We start from the raw sequence: 23,483 nt of genomic DNA, 5'->3' as shown, positions 1-23,483 counted from the left end.
GTCCCCAGTGCAGTCTATGGCTGAGCCCAGGAGCTGACACTCTAATGTCCCCACTATAGTCTATGGCTGAGCCCAGGAGCTGACACTCTAATGTCCCACTATAGTCTATGGCTGAGCCCAGGAGCTGACACTCTAATGTCCCCAGTGCAGTCTATGGCTGAGCCCAGGAGCTGACACTCTAATGTCCCACTATAGTCTATGACTGAGCCCAGGAGCTGACACTCTAATGTCCCCACTATAGTCTATGACTGAACCCAGGAGCTGACACTCTAATGTCCCACTATAGTCTATGGCTGAGCCCAGGAGCTGACACTCTAATGTCCCACTATAGTCTATGGCTGAGCCCAGGAGCTGACACTCTAATGTCCCACTATAGTCTATGGCTGAGCCCAGGAGCTGACACTCTAATGTCCCCAGTGCAGTCTATGGCTGAGCCCAGGAGCTGACACTCTAATGTCCCACTATAGTCTATGGCTGAGCCCAGGAGCTGACACTCTAATGTCCCCACTATAGTCTATGGCTGAGCCCTGGAGCTGACACTCTAATGTCCCACTATAGTCTATGGCTGAGCCCAGGAGCTGACACTCTAATGTCCCCACTATAGCCTATGACTGAGCCCAGGAGCTGACACTCTAATGTCCCACTATAGTCTATGGCTGAACCCAGGAGCTGACACTCTAATGTCCCCACTATAGTCTATGGCTGAGCCCAGGAGCTGACACTCTAATGTCCCCACTATAGTCTATGGCTGAGCCCAGGAGCTGACACTCTAATGTCCCACTATAGTCTATGACTGAGCCCAAGAGCTGACACTCTAATATCCCACTATAGTCTATGGCTGAGCCCAGGAGCTGACACTCTAATGTACCCAGTACAGTCTATGGCTGAGCCCAGGAACTGACACTCTAATGTCCCACTATAGTCTATGGCTGAGCCCAGGAGCTGACACTCTAATGTCCCCACTATAGTCTATGGCTGAGCCCAGGAGCTGACACTCTAATGTCCCACTATAGTCTATGGCTGAGCCCAGGAGCTGACACTCTAATGTCCCACTATAGTCTATGACTGAGCCCAGGAGCTGACACTCTAATGTCCCACTATAGTCTATAGCTGAGCCCAGGAGCTGACACTCTAATGTCCCACTATAGTCTATGGCTGAGCCCAGGAGCTGACACTCTAATGTCCCACTATAGTCTATGGCTGAACCCAGGAGCTGACACTCTAATGTCCCCAGTGCAGTCTATGGCTGAGCCCAGGAGCTGACACTCTAATGTCCCCAGTGCAGTCTATGGCTGAGCCCAGGAGCTGACACTCTAATGTCCCCACTATAGTCTATGGCTGAGCCCAGGAGCTGACACTCTAATGTCCCACTATAGTCTATGGCTGAGCCCAGGAGCTGACACTCTAATGTCCCCAGTGCAGTCTATGGCTGAGCCCAGGAGCTGACACTCTAATGTCCCACTATAGTCTATGGCTGAGCCCAGGAGCTGACACTCTAATGTCCCCACTATAGTCTATGGCTGAGCCCTGGAGCTGACACTCTAATGTCCCACTATAGTCTATGGCTGAGCCCAGGAGCTGACACTCTAATGTCCCCACTATAGCCTATGACTGAGCCCAGGAGCTGACACTCTAATGTCCCACTATAGTCTATGGCTGAACCCAGGAGCTGACACTCTAATGTCCCCACTATAGTCTATGACTGAGCCCAGGAGCTGACACTCTAATGTCCCCACTATAGTCTATGGCTGAACCCAGGAGCTGACACTCTAATGTCCCACTATAGTCTATGGCTGAGCCCAGGAGCTGACACTCTAATGTCCCACTATAGTCTATGGCTGAGCCCAGGAGCTGACACTCTAATGTCCCACTATAGTCTATGGCTGAGCCCAGGAGCTGACACTCTAATGTCCCCAGTGCAGTCTATGGCTGAGCCCAGGAGCTGACACTCTAATGTCCCACTATAGTCTATGGCTGAGCCCAGGAGCTGACACTCTAATGTCCCCACTATAGTCTATGGCTGAGCCCTGGAGCTGACACTCTAATGTCCCACTATAGTCTATAGCTGAGCCCAGGAGCTGACACTCTAATGTCCCCACTATAGTCTATGGCTGAGCCCAGGAGCTGACACTCTAATGTCCCACTATAGTCTATGGCTGAGCCCAGGAGCTGACACTCTAATGTCCCCACTATAGCCTATGACTGAGCCCAGGAGCTGACACTCTAATGTCCCACTATAGTCTATGGCTGAACCCAGGAGCTGACACTCTAATGTCCCCACTATAGTCTATGGCTGAGCCCAGGAGCTGACACTCTAATGTCCCCACTATAGTCTATGGCTGAACCCAGGAGCTGACACTCTAATGTCCCACTATAGTCTATGGCTGAGCCCAGGAGCTGACACTCTAATGTCCCCACTATAGTCTATGGCTGAACCCAGGAGCTGACACTCTAATGTCCCACTATAGTCTATGGCTGAGCCCAGGAGCTGACACTCTAATGTCCCACTATAGTCTATGGCTGAGCCCAGGAGCTGACACTCTAATGTCCCCACTATAGTCTATGGCTGAGCCCAGGAGCTGACACTCTAATGTCCCACTATAGTCTATGGCTGACCCCAGGAGCTGACACTCTAATGTCCCCACTATAGGCTATGGCTGAGCCCAGGAGCTGACACTCTAATGTCCCCACTATAGTCTATGGCCGAGCCCAGGAGCTGACACTCTAATGTCCCCACTATAGGCTATGGCTGAGCCCAGGAGCTGACACTCTAATGTCCCCAGTGCAGTCTATGGCTGAGCCCAGGAGCTGACACTCTAATGTCCCACTATAGTCTATGACTGAGCCCAGGAGCTGACACTCTAATGTCCCACTATAGTCTATAGCTGAGCCCAGGAGCTGACACTCTAATGTCCCACTATAGTCTATGGCTGAGCCCAGGAGCTGACACTCTAATGTCCCCACTATAGTCTATGGCTGAGCCCAGGAGCTGACACTCTAATATCCCACTATAGTCTATGACTGAGCCCAGGAGCTGACACTCTAATGTCCCCACTATAGTCTATGGCTGAGCCCAGGAGCTGATACTCTAATGTCCCCACTATAGTCTATGGCTGAGCCCAGGAGCTGACCCTCTAATGTCCCCACTATAGTCTATGACTGAGCCCAGGAGCTGACACTCTAATGTCCCCAGTGCAGTCTATGGCTGAGCCCAGGAGCTGACACTCTAATGTCCCACTATAGTCTATGACTGAGCTCAGGAGCTGACACTCTAATGTCCCCACTATAGTCTATGGCTGAGCCCAGGAGCTGACACTCTAATGTCCCCAGTGCAGTCTATGGCTGAGCCCAGGAGCTGACACTCTAATGTCCCCAGTGAAGTCTATGGCTGAGCCCAGGAGCTGACACTCTAATGTTCCCACTATAGTCTATGACTGAGCCCAGGAGCTGACACTCTAATGTCCCCACTATAGTCTATGGCTGAGCCCAGGAGCTGACACTCTAATGTCCCCACTATAGTCTATGGCTGAACCCAGGAGCTGACACTCTAATGTCCCCACTATAGTCTATAGCTGAGCCCAGGAGCTGACACTCTAATGTCCCACTATAGTCTATGGCTGAGCCCAGGAGCTGACACTCTAATGTCCCACTATAGTCTATGGCTGAGCCCAGGAGCTGACACTCTAATGTCCCCACTATAGTCTATGGCTGAGCCCAGGAGCTGACACTCTAATGTCCCACTATAGTCTATGGCTGAACCCAGGAGCTGACACTCTAATGTCCCACTATAGTCTATGGCTGAGCCCAGGAGCTGACACTCTAATGTCCCACTATACTCTATGGCTGAGCCCAGGAGCTGACACTCTAATGTCCCACTATAGTCTATGGCTGAGCCCAGGAGCTGACACTCTAATGTCCCCAGTATAGTCTATGGCTGAGCCCAGGAGCTGACACTCTAATGTCCCCAGTGCAGTCTATAGCTGAGCCCAGGAGCTGACACTCTAATGTCCCACTATAGTCTATGGCTGAGCCCAGGAGCTGACACTCTAATGTCCCCACTATAGTCTATGACTGAGCCCAGGAGCTGACACTCTAATGTCCCCAGTGTAGTCTATGGCTGAGCCCAGGAGCTGACACTCTAATGTCCCACTATAGTCTATGGCTGAGCCCAGGAGCTGACACTCTAATGTCCCCAGTGCAGTCCTATGGCTGAGCTCAGGAGCTGACACTCTAATGTCCCCAGTGCAGTCTATGGCTGAGCCCAGGAGCTGACACTCTAATGTCCCACTATAGTCTATGGCTGAGCCCAGGAGCTGACACTCTAATGTCCCACTATAGTCTATGGCTGAACCCAGGAGCTGACACTCTAATGTTCCCAGTGCAATCTATGGCTAAGCCCAGGAGCTGACACTCTAATGTCCCCACTATAGTCTATGGCTGAGCCCAGGAGCTGACACTCTAATGTCCCACTATAGTCTATGGCTGAGCCCAGGAGCTGACACTCTAATGTCCCCACTATAGTCTATGGCTGAGCCCAGGAGCTGACATTCTAATGTCCCCACTATAGTCTATGGCTGAGCCCAGGAGCTGACACTCTAATGTCCCCACTATAGTCTATGGCTGAGCCCAGGAGCTGACACTCTAATGTCCCCACTATAGTCTATGGCTGAGCCCAGGAGCTGACACTCTAATGTCCCCACTATAGTCTATGGCTGAGCCCAGGAGCTGACACTCTAATGTCCCCACTATAGTCTATGGCTGAGCCCAGGAGCTGACACTCTAATGTCCCACTATAGTCTATGGCTGAGCCCAGGAGCTGACACTCTAATGTCCCACTATAGTCTATGGCTGAGCCCAGGAACTGACACTCTAATGTCCCCAGTGCAGTCTATAGCTGAGCCCAGGAGCTGACACTCTAATGTCCCCACTATAGTCTATGACTGAGCCCAGGAGCTGACACTCTAATGTCCCACTATAGTCTATGACTGAGCCCAGGAGCTGACACTCTAATGTCCCCACTATAGTCTATGACTGAACCCAGGAGCTGACACTCTAATGTCCCCACTATAGTCTATGACTGAGCCCAGGAGCTGACACTCTAATGTCCCCACTATAGTCTATGACCTTGTATAGCGCTTTTCTCTCTGAGGACTCCAAGTATTGGAGATGGCATTGGCCGGGAATCGAACCCGGGTCATCTGCTTAGAAAGCAGCTGTGCTAACCACTGCACCACCAACGCAAAGGTAGCATGTCTTTAGTGTTGGAGGAAACCGAGGAACCCGGAGGAAACCCACGCAAGCACAGAGAGAACATGCAAACTCCATGCAGATAGTGTCCTGGTCAGGATGTGAACCAAGGACCCCAGTGCTGCAAGGCTCACCACTAAGCCTCTGTGCTGCCCATATGCGGCCTCTGTTCTGGAAGGCCCGCCCCCGCTGAGCGGGGTACATCAGTTATGTCCACTCAAAACTCCTCCAGAAGAAATCCAAACTTCTCCTAATCTACAATCTATAACACTCCTATAATAAAACACCCCAAATAACAATAAAGAGGGGTACAGTGGTCCCCAAATTACCAACACAATGGGGGTAAATATTCTATTCACACTTAGGCCTCATTCACAGGGGGGGTAATAATCCGTACCCCATGGGAGGGCCGCGTGTACCGCAATGGGGATGCACAGGTGTTCCCAGCATCCCGTGTAGGCAGTCCCATTGCTGTCATCTGGGGTGCAGCGGCTGTTCCCAATGTGACATCTGTGTGGGTGCCGGTGCACGGCCCCGAACGCACCCAGGGTGCGTCCGCGCAACTGCGCCCACATGGATGTCCTCTTTGGGGTAAGTGCAGCCCCCATACAGGGTACAGATTCATACACCCCGTGTGAGTGAGGCCTGGGACTTCTCCATGAAGGACCTCACTGGTGGGAAGAGTTCTCATTTCTCCAGCAAAGAAAGCTGGAAAGACTCCTCCCATACCGGCCTCCAACCTCCCCATAGCCGGTCCAAACCACACCTTAAAAACATACCGGCCTCCAACCTCCTCTCCTCGCCGGTCCAACACACACCTTAAAAATATACCGGCCTCCAACCTCCTCTCCTCGCCGGTCCAAACCACACCTTAAAAACATACCGGCCTCCAACCTCCTCTCCTCGCCGGTCCAACACACACCTTAAAAATATACCGGCCTCCAACCTCCTCTCCTCGCCGGTCCAAACCACACCTTAAAAACATACCGGCCTCCAACCTCCTCTCCTCGCCGGTCCAAACCACACCTTAAAAACATACCGGCCTCCAACCTCCTCTCCTCGCCGGTCCAAACCACACCTTTTTTTTTAAATCCACTTTATTTTTATATCTTTTCTTTTCTTATTTCATACATAGATATGCCTATTCGGCATCCATTTCATTTTATTTGACATACATTATACCACATTTTTATATTCATATACTACTCCAGTGTACGTATATACCTATGTAGGATAAAGAGTTGCGACAATTTGTGCGACGCAGAGACAGATACCGCCGGAACAGATTCAATCGCCCTCTCCCACTGATCTCCATCTATCTCCCCAATGTCTTCCACCCACTTCCTACGGCTTCTAAGGGAAGCATGACTCTGAATTGTTGCTAACAGTCCCTCATATGTTTTTGTTATGAGTCCTCTCCGAGCTTCTGCTTGCAGAACCGTCGTCATCAAAGGTGACGGTAAAGTCTCCACCAATGATCGTGTTTGTTGTTGTTTCTGTAGAGCATGCCGGAGCTGGAGGTACTGATAGAAGCCCCGTGGGGCTAATTGGTATTCTCTACACAGCTGCTCGTACGTTTTCAGTACCCCACCCTCGTACAGCTGTGAAAAGAACACACACCTTAAAAAGATACCGGCCTCCAACCTCCTCTCCTCGCCGGTCCAACACACACCTTAAAAACATACCGGCCTCCAACCTCCTCTCCTCGCCGGTCCAACACACGCCTTAAAAAGATACCGGCCTCCAACCTCCTCTCCTCGCCGGTCCAACACACACCTTAAAAACATACCGGCCTCCAACCTCCTCTCCTCGCCGGTCCAACACACACCTTAAAAACATACCGGCCTCCAACCTCCTCTCCTCGCCGGTCCAACACACACCTTAAAAACATACCGGCCTCCAACCTCCTCTCCTCGCCGGTCCAACACACACCTTAAAAAGATACCGGCCTCCAACCTCCTCTCCTCGCCGGTCCAACACACACCTTAAAAAGATACCGGCCTCCAACCTCCTCTCCTCGCCGGTCCAACACACACCTTAAAAACATACCGGCCTCCAACCTCCTCTCCTCGCCGGTCCAACACACACCTTAAAAACATACCGGCCTCCAACCTCCTCTCCTCGCCGGTCCAACACACGCCTCGAAAATTTGATGTCGATCGACAATACATTGATGAAACATAATCACCTGTAAAAAAAGTGACTGAGATGTTGGTGGTAAACGGCCTTCTAGACCCGGGGGGACCCGAGTCCTCCGAAAGCCGCCTCATATCCAAGAGTTGCCAAGAGTGGAAATGTAGACATTAAGCTTTAAGGTTAATCAAAAATGTCACATTCTAAAGGGAAAGGTAGAACAAGGGGGAGGGGAGTATGGAAGAGGGAGAGAGGGAGGAAAGGAGGAGGGGAGGTTGGAGGTAAGGAAGGGCTGTGGGGGTTCCCCCAAACCCTCACCCCCCTTCTTTCTCCAACCTCCCCTCCCCCTTCCTCCCTCTCTCCCTCTTCCATACTCCCCTCCCCCTTGTTCTACCTTTCCCTTTAGAATGTGATATTTTTGATTAACCTTAAAGCTTAATGTCTACATTTCCACTCTTGGCAACTCTTGGATGTTGGACGTCATATTTGCCCAGCCAATTAAATGGGCAGAGGTTGGTACCAGGAAGTCACCCGGCCAAAAGTGCTATGAAAAGTAAAGATCCGGTTTAATGGCGGTCCTCCTTGGTTGCCCTTCGCTTCTTCACTAGCTGGAATAATTGCCGTAGGTGAAGACGGGTTACTACGAGTTTCAACATTGGGATCAACAGCCAGTGTTGCCCTTTGTTGACCAATGACGGAATCCAATAGCATATTGGTGTCATCGGTCACTGGTGACATAAGGGAACTCGGTAGTGGGAGGAGACCACCATTCTGTGGGATGTCGTTGCTGTGGTCCCTGGGAGGTGCGACGCTGGGAATGGGAACGTCAGTCTCCTCCATGGCGCTCGCTGCATTTTTCCTTGATGGTGGAATGATGACATCACTCGGTGGCAGTCTTTTGTGGGACGATATCCCTGTGTCCGACCTCCATTGTTGCTTGGTGCTCCTTTATTTTCTGTCTTATCCAAGCACTAAGGGAAGCTGGAGGAGATGCAACTCTGGAAATGGGAAGGGCCGCCTCCTCCATGGTGCTCGCTGCATTTTTCAGATGTTGGTGGTAAACGGCCTGCTAGGCCCGGGGGGAACCGAGTCCTCCGAAAGCCGCCTCATATCCAAGAGTTGCCAAGAGTGGAAATGTAGACATTAAGCTTTAAGGTTAATCAAAAATGTCACATTCTAAAGGGAAAGGTAGAACAAGGGGGAGGGGAGTATGGAAGAGGGAGAGAGGGAGATAAGGAGGAGGGGAGGTTGGAGGTAAGGAAGGGGTGTGGGGGTTCCCCCAAACCCTCACTCCCCTTCTTTCTCCAAACTTCCCTCCCCCTTCCTCCCTCTCTCCCTCTTCCATACTCCCCTCCCCCTTGTTCTACCTTTCCCTTTAGAATGTGATATTTTTGATTAACCTTAAAGCTTGATGTCTACATTTCCACTCTTGGCAACTCTTGGATGTTGGACGTCATATTTGCCCAGCCAATTAAATGGGCAGAGGTTGGTACCAGGAAGTCACCCGGCCAAAAGTGCTATGAAAAGTCAAGATCCGGTTTAATGGCGGTCCTCCTTGGTTGCCCTTCGCTTCTTCACTAGCTGGAATAATTGCCATAGGTGAAGACGGGTTACTACGAGTTTCAACATTGGGATCAACAGCCAGTGTTGCCCTTTGTTGACCAATGACGGAATCCAATAGCATATTGATGCCATCGGTCACTGGTGACATAAGGGAACTCGGTAGTGGGAGGAGACCACCATTCTGTGGGATGTCGTTGCTGTGGTCCCTGGGAGGTGCGACGCTGGGAATGGGAACGTCAGTCTCCTCCGTGGCGCTCGCTGCATTTTTCCTTGATGGTGGAATGATGACATCACGCGGTGGCAGTCTTTTGTGGGACGATATCCCTGTGTCCGACCTCCATTGTTGCTTGGTGCTCCTTTATTTTCTGTCTTATCCAAGCACTAAGGGAAACTCGAGGAGATGCAACTCTGGAGATGGGAAGGGCCGCCTCCTCCATGGTGCTCGCTGCATTTTTCCTTGATGGTGGAATGATGACATCACTTGGTGGGATGATGTCACTCTTTCGTGGGACGATATCCGTGTGCCCAACCTCCATTTTTGGTTGGAGCTCCTTTAGTTTCTGTCTTATCCAATCACCAAGGGAAGCTCGAGGAGATGCAACTCTGGAAATGGGAATGGCCGCCTCCCCCATGGTGCTTTCTGCATTCTCACTTGGTGGTGGAATGGTGTCATCGCTTTCTGGTATAACGATGTCACTTGGTGGTGGAATGGTGTCATCGCTTTCTGGTATAACGATGTCACTTGGTGGTGGAATGGTGTCATCGCTTTCTGGTATAACGATGTCACTTGGTGGTGGAATGGTGTCATCGCTTTCTGGTATAACAATGTCACTTGGTGGTGGAATGGTGTCATCGCTTTCTGGTATAACGATGTCACTTGGTGGTGGAATGGTGTCATCGCTTTCTGGTATAACGATGTCACTTGTTGGTGGAATGGTGTCATCGCTTTCTGGTATATACGATGTCACTTGGTGGTGGAAATGGTGTCATCGCTTCTGATATGACGATGTCACTTGGTGGTGGAATGGTGTCCATCACTTTCTGGTATAACGATGTCACTTGGTGGTGGAATGGTTTGTCATCGCTTTCTGGTTATAACAATGTCACTTGGTGTGGAATGGTGTCATCGCTTTGTCTGTATAACGATGTCACTTGGTGTGGAATGGTGTCATCTCTTTCTGATATAACGATGTCACTTGGTGGTGGAATGTGTATCGCTTTCTGGTATACGATGTCACTTGGGGGGATTGGTGTCAATCGCTTTCATGGTATAACGATGTCACTTGGTGGTGGAATGGTGTCATCGCTTTCTGGTATAACGACGTCACTTGGTGGTGGAATGGTCGTCATCGCTTTCTGGTATAACGATGTCACTTGGTGGTGGAATGGTGTCATCACTTTCTGGTATAACGACGTCACTTGGTGGTGGAATGGTGGTCATCACTTTCTGTATAACGATGTCACTTGGTGGTGGAATAGTGTCATCGCTTTCTGAATAACGATGTCACTTGGTGGTGGAATGGTGTCATCACTTTCTGATATAACGATGTCACTTGGTGGTGGGAATGGTGTCATCGCTTTCTGGTATAAACGATGTCACTTGGTGGTGAATGGTGTCATCGCTTTCTGGTATAAACGATGTCACTTGGTGGTGGAATGGTGTCATCACTTCTGATATAACATGTCACTTGGTGGTGAATGGTGTCATCGCTTTCTGATATAACGATGTCACTTGGTGGTGGAATGGTGTCATCGCTTTCTGATATGACGATGTCACTTGGTGGTGGAATGGTGTCATCGCTTTCTGATATGACGATGTCACTTGGTGGTGAATGGGTGTCATCGCTTTCTGTATAAACGATGTCACTTGGGGTGGAATGGTGTCATCGCTTTCTGGTATAACATGTCACTTGTGGTGGAATGGTGTCATCGCTTTCTGGTATAACGATGTCACTTGGTGGTGGGATGGTGTCATCGCTTTCTGGTATGACGATGTCACTTGTGGTGGAATGGTGTCATCGCTTTCTGATATAACGATGTCACTTGGTGGTGGAATGTTGTCATCACTTTCTGGTATAACGATGTCACTTGGTGGTGGAATGGTGTCATCTCTTTCTGATATAACGATGTCACTTGGTGGTGGAATGGTGTCATCGCTTTCTGGTATAACGATGTCACTTGGTGGTGGAATGGTGTCATCTCTTTCTGGTATAACGATGTCACTTGGTGGTGGAATGGTGTCATCGCTTTCTGATATGACGATGTCACTTGGTGGTGGAATGGTGTCATCGCTTTCTGATATAACGATGTCACTTGGTGGTGGAATGGTGTCATCACTTTCTGGTATAACGATGTCACTTGGTGGTGGAACGGTGTCATCGCTTTCTGATATAATGACGTCACTTGTTGGGGAAATGGGATGACTCGGGGGTGGGGTGATGTTGCTACTTGTTGGTCGGCGCAGTCGGTAGAATGTCTTGAAACATATTAGGAGCAGCACCACCAGCATGGTGATAACCCCCAGAAAGCATTCTGACCGGTGCTCAGTAACAATATTAATAAGGACGGGTGGCACTGTGTTGTCTAGGGTCACCCACCCCTTGGACCAGACTGACCAGAGCCCGTGACCACCCATTGGTCCCAATCACCCGCATTTATATAGAGAGGTAGGATCATGTTCTCAAAGACTGCCCCCCGTCTGTTCCAGATATCGATCAGTAGATAAATCAATCCAATCAGCTCCTGGAACATAAAACGTCCTAATATTCTGGCCAGGTGATATTGGCGCAGGATGTATTTCAGAATCAGAAACTTTATCAGGACTGCAAAGCTAAACCAGACTGGAGGACGGGTCAGGGATATAAACCGGCTGATGGGTTCTAGAGGGTCATTTTCATTTCCTCCGACTGTTTCCTCCACTGGCTGCTCCATCCTCTTCATGTTCTCCTCCTCCTCCATGCGGGTCTCTGGGGGCCCCCTGGTGACATTTGTGAGCCCCTCCTGCTCCATGCTGGTCTCTGGGGTCCCTCTGATGACATTTGTGGGCCCCTCCTGCTCCATGCGGGTCTCTGGGGGCCCTCTGATGACATGTGTGGGCCCCTCTTGCTCCATGCTGGTCTCTGGGGTCCCTCTGATGACATTTGTGGGCCCCTCCTGCTCCATGCTGGTCTCTTGGGTCCCTCTGATGACATTTGTGGGCCCCTCCTGCTCCATTGGGGTCTCTGGGTCCCTTCTGATGACATCTCTGGGGACAGCCCATGGATACAGGATCCTAAAAATCAGCGGAATCTTCGCTGGCTGTTGTGGAGTTTCCACAATCTCCTCCTCTGGGGGCCCCCTGATGACATTTGTGGGCCCCTCCTGCTCCATTGGGGTCTCTGGGTCCCTTCTGATGACATCTCTGGGGACAGCCCATGGATACAGGATCCTAAAAATCAGCGGAATCTTCGCTGGCTGTTGTGGAGTTTCCACAATCTCCTCCTCTGGGGGCCCCCTGATGACATTTGTGGGCTCCTCCTGCTCCATGCGGGTCTCTGGGGGCCCTCTGATGACATTTGTGGGCTCCTCCTGCTCCATTGGGGTCTCTGGGGCCCCTCTGATGACATTTGTGGGCTCCTCCTGCTCCATTGGGGTCTCTGGGGCCCCTCTGATGACATTTGTGGGCTCCTCCTGCTCCATTGTGGTCTCTGGGGCCCCACTGATGACATCTCTGGGGACAGCCCATGGATACAGGATCCTAAAAATCAGCGGAATCTTCGCTGGCTGCTGTGTTTGCACAAATCCCTCCTCTGGGGGCCCTCGGATGACATTTGAGGGCCCCTCCTGATCCACGTGGACCTCTGGGGATTGGATGATGGTATATCTCTGTCCTCCCAAAGAGAGCAACAGTGAAACAATCATAACGAGGATTTGGTTCCTCATTTTTGCTTGTAGAAAATAACTGGCAGGAAATGCCAAGTACTAGTAATAGACGATCAGACAATTAATGCCAATCAATCAATAGACTCTGAATTCCAATCACTGGAGATAATGTGATGAAATACAAATCAATCAGTCAGGAGCTCTGCAAGAGAGATGCTTCTGCTGTGAAGACCTATTGTCAACTGACAGCTCCTCCCCCTGCCGGCTATTTATTTGCTTCCACAGCTGTGACATCACATAGCTCTATGTTCACAGTGCAGGTTACCATGGTAACAGAATGTTTGTTTTCTCTCTGTGTGCTTCTATTTTTACACTGCAGGTCACATGACCAGCACTGAGAAAATTGTGTCTGTGTCTGTAAACAATCATTGGTCTCCCTTGCAGCCAATCAATTCCTTTTATTATTAGATATTATTTTATCTCAATAAATTCCTTATCGTTATTCAGAGATAATCCCGTATTTTATATTCGTGTAATATTATAAAATGTAATAATTCTGTATGTTTGATTTGTTTTATTATAATTTAATATGAATGATGTTATTATTATTGTAAATATGAATACACTAATAATATCAGTAATAATAAGAAGAATATTACCAATAAAAATACGATTATTAATTAAATAATGATTTATAATAATTGTAGCACCAAAAAATAAATAAAGCAAATATTGATGACAATATTAAAAATGATAAATAAAAAAGGAAACAATATCATTGTAATTATTAACTTATAATGGTAAAAATAATGACGGTGATAAAAAAAACAATAAAAAAAAAAAAATATTTGTTTTTGTTTATTACCTTTTTCATTATTTTATTTTTTTGCACACTGTATTTAATACAGCGTTACCATAGTAACACCAGACTACTCTCAGTAGGTGATCCGGATTTTTTATTTATTTTTGTAACCTTATGATTATCTAATAAAAATAACAAAATATAATAAAATAAATAAAATAAAAGGATATATATTTCCCAGATTGATGGGTTGTCCCGATACCGATACCAGTATCGGTATCGGGACCGATACCGAGTATTAGCGGGAGTACTCGTACTCCCGCTAATACCGCCGATACCAAAATAGAATACTACCCCCCCCGCCGCCACCGCCACCAACGCCGCCGCCACGTTAACAGTAGGTACAGGGGACATGGCTGGATATACAGGGGACATGGCTGGATATACGGAGGACATGGCTGGATATACGGGGGACATGGCTGGATATACGGAGGACATGGCTGGATATACGGGGGACATGGCTGGATATACGGGGGACATGGCTGGATATACGGGGGACATGGCTGGATATACAGTGGACATGGCTAGATATACGGGGGACATTGCTGGATATATGGGGGACATGGCTGGATATACGGGGGACATGGCTGGATATACGGGGGACATGGCTGGATATACGGGGGACATGGCTGGATATACGGGGGACATGGCTGGTTATACGGGGGACATGGCTGGTTATACGGGGGACATGGCTGGTTATACGGGGGACATGGCTGGATATACGGGGTACATGGCTGGTTATACGGGGGACATGGCTGGATATACGGGGGACATGGCTGGATATACGGGGGACATGGCTGGATATACAGAGTACATGGCTGGATATACAGAGTACATGGCTGGATATACAGAGTACATGGCTGGATATACGGGGTACATGGCTGGTTATACGGGGGACATTGCTGGATATACGGGGGACATGGCTGGATATACGGGGGACATGGCTGGTTATACGGGGGACATGGCTGGATATACGGGGGACATGGCTGGATATATGGGGGACAATATGTGGGGGACATGGCTGCATACATGGGGGGGGACATGGCTGGATATACGGGGGACATGGCTGGATATACGGGGGACATGGCTGGATATACGGGGGACATGGTTGGATATACGGGGGACATGGCTGGATATACGGGGGACATGGCTGGATATACGGGGGACATGGCTGGATATACGGGGGACATGGCTGGTTATACGGGGGACATGGCTGGATATACGGGGGACATGGCTGGATATACGGGGGACAATATGTGGGGGACATGGCTGGATATACGGGGGACATGGCTGGTTATACGGGGGACATGGCTGGATATACGGGGGACATGGCTGGATATATGGGGGACAATATGTGGGGGACATGGCTGCATACATGGGGGGGACATGGCTGGATATACGGGGGACATGGCTGGTTATACGGGGGACATGGCTGGATATACGGGGGACATGGTTGGATATACGGGGGAATGATGGATATCGGGGGATGGCTGGATATACGGGGGACATGGCTGGATATACGGGGGACATGGCTGGATATACGGGGGACATGGCTGGATATACGGGGGACATGGCTGGATATACGGGGGACATTGCTGGATATACGGGGGACAATATGTGGGGGACATGGCTGCATACATGGGGGGGACATGGCTGCATTTGGGGACACATTTAAAAAAAAGTATCGGTATTCGGAATCGGCGAGTACATAAAAAAGTGGTATCGGGACAACCCTAGCTAGATGCAGATCTTACGATTATCTAATAAAAATAACAAAATAAATAAAATAAAAGGATATATATTTCCCAGATTGATTGTTTTCTAGATGCAGATGTTATAGGTCTGACGTTTTCTTTGTCTATATACAACGTGGATGTAATGACTTGTAAATATATATATATTTATGTTCTATTTTATCATTTTTATTAGGTAATCATAAGGTGTAAATTAAAAATAAAAGTTTCTTGCTAGTGTTGGATGGAGTGGAGAGGGATTAGAACTCCTGTCAGGTTTTTTTCCCTTTAAAAAAAAATTGTCAGTTATTTTTTTTTTTGCTGACTCAGCAAAAAAAAATAACTGCCGATTTTTCTTAAAGGGGCCACGTCCTGATTTGTGAGCTTTGTGAATTCAGGCTGTAGGATCGGAATACGGATCTCATAGGGACGCGGCTCCGGGAAGAACATGTCATTGTGAATGAGATTTAACCCTTTCACTACCAAACTATATTCTTCATTTATTTCAACCCTTCAACTGCCAAACCAAGTAAAAGAAAAACCTCCCCCTCCCCCACCACACACATTAACCCTCTCACCGCCAAATCATTGTATCCCCATTTCTCCCCCATATGTTACATTATAAATAAAGGAGATCCTGTTTATAGTTAGTGTTGGATGGAGTGGAGAGGGATTAGAACCCCTGTCTGGTTTTTATTGCTCTCTGCGCCCCCTTTAGGGAGGTTTATTCTCTTCAACTGCCAAATCATATGTTCCTCCTATTTTTAACCCTTTAACTGCCGAGTCAAATGTTTATTCCTTTTAATTTATGAACCCTTTCACTGCCAACCCCCTTCATTCCTCTAACTCAGTGGTCTCCAAACTGCGGCCCCGGGGGCCGGATGCGGCCCTTCGCTTGCCTTTATATGGCCCTTGGTTATATGTCACCAACAAAGTGGCACAGTTCCTCCCAATAACACCGATCATGAGGCACAATTCCTACCAGTGACACCAACAACGAGGCCCAATGTCACCAACGATGGGGCACAAATTCCTCCCAATGACACCAACTATGGGGTGCAGTTCTTCTCATTGACACAAAAGATGGGGCATTTACTCCAACTGAGAAATCTGCTGATGGAGCTGGTGCCGGATGTGGGAGGAGCTTAGAGTGTGGGAGGAGCTTATTAATAAAAGCGCATTGTACGATGACCTCATCATTTCCTTGTTGGGCGATTGGTGGAAATCCATTGAGGGGAGGAGAATATTTCTATTGGATGAAGAAACGCAGATTTGGTGATAGAATAACGTGTGATAGGCCCAGAGGTCCTCAGGGTTCTGGGGGAGGGGCATTAGCACCATCACTGGCGGGGAAGGGGCACTTTCACTCACCTGTATCCCTCCTCCAGCACACACACACACACAGGTCACTCACCTGTATCCCTCCTCCAGCACACACACACACACACAGGTCACTCACCTGTATCCCTTCTCCAGCGCGCGCGCACACACACACAGGTCACTCACCTGTATCCCTCCTCCAGCACACACACAGGTCACTCACCTGTATCCCTCCTCCAGCACACACACAGGTCACTCACCTGTATCCCTCCTCCAGCACACACACAGGTCACTCACCTGTATCCCTCCTCCAGCACACACACAGGTCACTCACCTGTATCCCTCCTCCAGCACACACACACAGCTCACCTGTATCCCTCCTCCAGCACACACACACAGGTCACTCACCTGTATCCCTCCTCCAGCACACACACAGGTCACTCACCTGTATCCCTCCTCCAGCACACACACAGGTCACTCACCTGTATCCCTCCTCCAGCGCGCACACACACACACAGGTCACTCACCTGTATCCCTCCTCCAGCGCGCACACACACACACAGGTCACTCACCTGTATCCCTCCTCCAGCACACACACAGGTCACTCACCTGTATCCCTCCTCCAGCACACACACAGGTCACTCACCTGTATCCCTCCTCCAGCACACACACAGGTCACTCACCTGTATCCCTCCTCCAGCACACACAGGTCACTCACCTGTATCCCTCCTCCAGCACACACAGGTCACTCACCTGTATCCCTCCTCCAGCACACACAGGTCACTCACCTGTATCCCTCCTCCAGCACACACACAGGTCGCTCACCTGTATCCCTCCTCCAGCGCACACACAGGTCACTCACCTGTATCCCTCCTCCAGCGCACACACACAGGTCACTCACCTGTATCCCTCCTCCAGCGCACACACACACAGGTCACTCACCTGTTCCTCCTCCAGCACACACACACAGGTCACTCACCTGTATCCCTCCTCCAGCGCACACACACACAGGTCACTCACCTGTATCCCTCCTCCAGCGCACACACACACAGGTCACTCACCTGTGTCCCTCCTCCAGCACACACACACAGGTCACTCACATGTATCCCTCCTCCAGCACACACAGGTCACTCACCTGTATCCCTCCTCCAGCACACACACACACAGGTCACTCACCTGTAGCCCTCCTCCAGCACACACACACAGGTCACTCACCTGTAACCCTCCTCCAGCACACACACACAGGTCACTCACCTGTATCCCTCCTCCAGCACACACACACAGGTCACTCACCTGTATCCCTCCTCCAGCACACACACACACACACACACAGGTCACTCACCTGTATCCCTCCTCCAGCGCACACACACAGGTCACTCACCTGTATCCCTCCTCCAGCACACACACAGGTCACTCACCTGTAGCCCTCATCCAGCACACACACACAGGTCACTCACCTGTAGCCCTCCTCCAGCACACACACACAGGTCACTCACCTGTAGCCCTCCTCCAGCACACACACAGGTCACTCACCTGTAGCCCTCATCCAGCACACACAGGTCACTCACCTGTAGCCCTCATCCAGCACAACACACACAGGTCACTCACCTGTATCCCCTCCTCCAGCACACACACAGGTCACTCACCTGTATCCCTCCTCCAGCACACACACACACACACACACACACACACACACACAGGTCACTCACCTGTATCCCTTCTCCAGCGCGCGCGCGCACACACGTCACTCACCTGTATCCCTCCTCCAGCACACACACACACACGTCACTCACCTGTATCCCTCCTCCAGCACACACACACACACGTCACTCCACCTGTATCCCTCCTCCAGCACACACACACAGGTCACTCACCGTGTATCCCTCCTCCAGCACACACACACACAGGTCACTCACCTGTATCCCTCCTCCAGCACACACACAGGTCACTCACCTGTATCCCTCCTCCAGCACACATACAGGTCACTCACCTGTATCCCTCCTCCAACACACACACACACACACACACAGGTCACTCACCTGTATCCCTCCTCCAGCGTGCGCGCGCACACACACACAGGTCACTCACCTGTATCCCTCCTCCAGCGCACTACGCACGCGCACACACACACACACGTCACTCACCCTGTATCCCTCCTCCAGCGCGCACACACACACACACACAGGTCACTTACCTGTATCCCTCCTCCAGCGCGCACACACACAGGTCACTCACCTGTATCCCTCCTCCAGCACACACACACACACACACAGGTCACTCACCTGTATCCCTCCTCCAGCACACACAGGTCACTCACCTGTATCCCTCCTCCAGCACACACAGGTCACTCACCTGTATCCCTCCTCCAGCACACACAGGTCACTCACCTGTATCCCTCCTCCAGCACACACACACACACACACAGGTCGCTCACCTGTATCCCTCCTCCAGCACACACACACACACAGGTCACTCACCTGTATCCCTCCTCCAGCGCACACACACACACAGGTCACTCACCTGTATCCCTCCTCCAGCACACACACACAGGTCACTCACCTGTATCCTCCTCCAGCACACACAGGTCACTCACCTGTATCCCTCCCCCAGCACACACAGGTCACTCACCTGTATCCCTCCTCCAGCACACAGGTCACTCACCTGTATCCCTCCTCCAGCACACACACAGGTCGCTCACCTGTATCCCTCCTCCAGCACACACACACACAGGTCACTCACCTGTATCCCTCCTCCAGCGCACACACACACAGGTCACTCACCTGTATCCCTCCTCCAACACACACAGGTCACTCACCTGTATCCCTCCTCCAGCACACACACACAGGTCACTCACCTGTATCCCTCCTCCAGCACACACACACAGGTCACTCACCTGTATCCCTCCTCCAGCACACACACACACACAGTCACTCACCTGTATCCCTCCTCCAGCACACACACACAGGTCACTCACCTGTATCCCTCCTCCAGCACACACACAGGTCACTCACCTGTATCCCTCCTCCAGCACACAGGTCACTCACCTGTATCCCTCCTCCAGCACACAGGTCACTCACCTGTATCCCTCCTCCAGCACACACACACAGGTCACCTCTATCCCTCCTCCAGCACACACACACAGGTCACCTGTATCCCTCCTCCAGCACACACACACAGGTCACCTCTATCCCTCCTCCAGCACACACACACAGGTCACCTGTATCCCTGCATCTTTTACCGTCCTGGCCAGCGCACCACTCCAGTATGAAAACACTCGGGGCCTCACACTGGAGACAATGGTGCAGCTTTTTGAGGGCGGATTGCAGGCGCCATTTTTAAACGCTATAGCGCCTGCAATCCGCCCTCAGTGTGAAAACACTCGGGGCCTCACACTGGAGACAATGGTGCAGCTTTTTGAGGGCGGATTGCAGGCGCCATTTTTAACGCTATAGCGCCTGCAATCCGCCCTCAGTGTGAAATGGGTCTAAATGCCTCACCGCCTGTCAAATACTCTCCGAAGAGCGATCTGGACTCTGCTTTCTGAAGAGTGATCAAAGCTAGTATGAACTCCTACCTGCTCCTTTAATAAAAACACAAAAGACACACAGATTTATTTTTAAATATTTTTTTTTATTATTATTTTTTTTATCAGGAATTTATGGGAAACAACAACAACTGACTGTGAAAAGGTGCGCTCAGAGATTGTTAGAGAAGGACGAGGATCGGGGGAGGGGAGAGAATTTGTGTCATCGGAGAGACGATCCCAAAAAGATTAAGTACAAAATTAGTGTTTTTTTACAACGATCGCTTCCAGGAAAATCGATGGATTTGGCAGTCCAGTTTGGCTCAGGATCAGGAGAATTATTGAGCACCAGCTGATGAGCAGAAATGTTCTTACCCTAAAATAAATAACGAGTTCTCTCTGAGACGCGCAAACGCTCAAAACGCACGCACATGCTCAAACGCACGCACACGCACCGGCACGCTCATATAGCAACCTGGCTCATGAGGCAGCGAGGATCTGCACAGGATCACCCAATCAGATTATTTCTGTGACATAGGACTTGGTAAAGTAAAATCCAGTTGGCTGCTCCGGGGAAGGGGCGCCAAGCACAGCCGTGGCTGCTCCGGGTAAGGGGCGCCAAGCACAGCCGTGGCTGCTCCGGGTAAGGGGCGCCAAGCACAGCCGTGGCTGCTCCGGGTAAGGGGCGCCAAGCACAGCCGTGGCTGCTCCGGGGGAAGGGGCGCCAAGCACACCCGTGGCTGCTCCGGGGGGAAGGGGCGCCAAGCACACCCGTGGCTGCTCCGGGGGAAAGGGGCGCCAAGCACACCCGTGGCTGCTCCGAGGTCAGGGCGGCGCCAAGCACACCCGTGGCTGCTCCGGGGGGAAGGAGCGCCAAGCACACCCGTGGCTGCTCCGGGGGGAAGGAGCGCCAAGCACACCCGTGGCTGCTCCGGGGGGGAAGGGGCGCCAAGCACACCCGTGGCTGCTCCGAGGTCAGGGCGGCGCCAAGCACACCCGTGGCTGCTCCGGGGGGAAGGAGCGCCAAGCACACCCGTGGCTGCTCCGGGGGGAAGGAGCGCCAAGCACACCCGTGGCTGCTCCGGGGGGGAAGGGGCGCCAAGCACACCCGTGCGCCAAGCACACACCGTGGCTGCCCCGGGGCGCCAAGCACACCCGTGGCTGCTCCGGGGCGCCAAGCACACCCGTGGCTGCTCCGGGGGAAGGGGCAGCGCCAAGCACACCCGTGGCTGCTCCGGGGGAAGGGCGGCGCCAAGCACACTCGTGGCTGCTCCGGGGGAAGGGCGGCGCCAAGCACACCCGTGGCTTCTCCGGGGGAAGGGCGCCAAGCACACCATCGCTCCTCTGCACCATTTGCTATAATGAGCCGGAATGGGGGCGATTTATGAAACCTGGACTAATGGGAGCACTGGGATTGCAAGACGAATCCCGATTACTGCGGTGCTATTGTTCCATTCTTCATAAATCTGATTCCCCACTGAAATCTACAGACACACTCCAACCGTTATCGGAAAGTTCTGAGCACAAAGTATGCAATTCATGTTTTTAGTAAAAAGAGGAAGACGGTTTTATCAGCACCAAAAAATTTAAGATGGAGGACAGGAAGGAAAAAAAAATGGCATTAGATTGGTGGGCAAGTGGTGGAGATGTTAGACGCATGGCGCTCCACCTGTGGGCCCTCCAGCTTTTGCAGAACTACAAGTCCCATGAGCCATTGCAAACTCCCAAAGGCAGAGGCATGATGGGACTTGTAGTTTCCACAACAGCTGGAGGGCTGCAGGTTGAGCGCCCCCATGTGGAGGCTTCAGGGCAAAATAACAACTAAGTTAACCTTCCAACTGCATGAACCAAGCATGGGCGCCCTCCTGCAGCTAGAAGGAAAGTTCCAGAGCTTCCCCAGAAGATGAGCCGTACCCCAAGGATTATAGTATTTATGCCACACTCCAGAAAACTTGCAGTAACTCCTCCCCCTTTGAAGCCTCTTGTATTCAGGCAGCAGTTGCATGCCGACGTCATCACGTATAATGCATTGTACATGAGGAAGGCCCGCCCACAACCCAGGAAAATAATGGCAGTAGATTGGAGGACTTCGAGGCTTCCTGTTAGGACATTTTGGAATAACTGCTTTTTAGCAAGCATGGATGCCCTGCAACCAATAGGAAAAAGTTCCAGAGCTTAAAAAAAGCTCCAGAAATAAAAAAAATAATAAATATAAAAATTACACTCCGCCCCCTTCAAGCCTCTTCTATTCAGGCAGCCGTTGTATGATGACGTCATCAAGTACAATGCACCGGACATGAGGATGACAGGCCTGACCACAACCCAGAAAAAATAAATAATAAAAAGTCACTAGAATAGGAGTGATCAGTGGAGAACAGAGGATTCTGGGCAAAATGACAACCGACGAGCCGGTGTTCTGACGAGGAAGGTCCTCCGTCGAATAATGCCCGCCCTGTACTGTGCAGTACAGAGCCGCTGATCTGACGATCTGGTTCCGGCTATCGAGATGGTTCCTGTAAGGACTGCGCAGGCGCAATCCTTGCCGATGGAAATCTCTGAACCTCGGCCGGCATCCAGGGCGACGTGGAATTTGAGGAAAGCGGCCAGTCCGGCCTCACGTCCTTGCTTCGCTCGGCCTCCTGGCTCTTTTTTTAACATCCTCCAATCCACAGGGATGTAAAAGAATGAGCCCGGATGCCGGCCGAGGTTCGGAGATTTCCGTCGGCAAGGATAGCGCCTGCGCAGTCCTTACAGGAACCAGTTTGATAGGCGAACCTTAACGACAAGTCACCGCCGAAAGTCTCTGAACGTGATCAGCTGTACACGGCGCCTGCGCAATCAACAATACATTGTGCTACCCGCTGCCGCACACTCCCGATGCTCGCGCAACTCTGCAAGGGGCGTGTGTAATATTCACTGAACTCTGCAAGGGGCGTGTGTAATATTCACTGAACCCTGCAAGGGGCGGGGGATGCATACAGAAGAGGCCACAGACCTCATACGATGGGGGTGGTGTTCTCGAAGGGGCGGATGTATTATTGAGAAGCGTGTAAGGGGCGGGTGGCTACAGAAGACGCCGTATTTTACAATTACCTTACACGCTTCTCAATAATACATCCGCCCCTTTGAGAACTCCACCCCCATTGTATGTGCTCTACTCATCATGCGGCCTCTTCTGTATGCATCCCCCGCCCCTTGCAGAGTCGCACGAGCATCGGCAGCGTGTGGCACAATGTAGTCT

At 50.9% G+C, this 23,483-nt stretch overlaps 1 protein-coding gene and 1 non-coding gene across 2 annotated transcripts in view; one reads left to right on the top strand and one right to left on the bottom strand.

Moving 5' to 3' along the window:
- The window catches only part of ATG9B (autophagy related 9B), a 69,373-nt gene that overhangs the window by 1,547 nt on the left and 44,343 nt on the right, over positions 1-23,483 (top strand). The window lies entirely within an intron of this gene.
- On the bottom strand, positions 5,169-5,240 carry TRNAR-UCU. Its single transcript has one exon. It is a non-coding gene; the product is annotated as a tRNA-Arg (tRNA).

Source organism: Rana temporaria, chromosome 5 (genome assembly GCF_905171775.1).
Source record: "Rana temporaria chromosome 5, aRanTem1.1, whole genome shotgun sequence".
Classification (NCBI taxonomy): Eukaryota; Metazoa; Chordata; class Amphibia; order Anura; family Ranidae; genus Rana; species Rana temporaria.
Note: the sequence above shows the minus strand (reverse complement) of the source record. Positions and strands in the feature narration are given on the sequence as shown.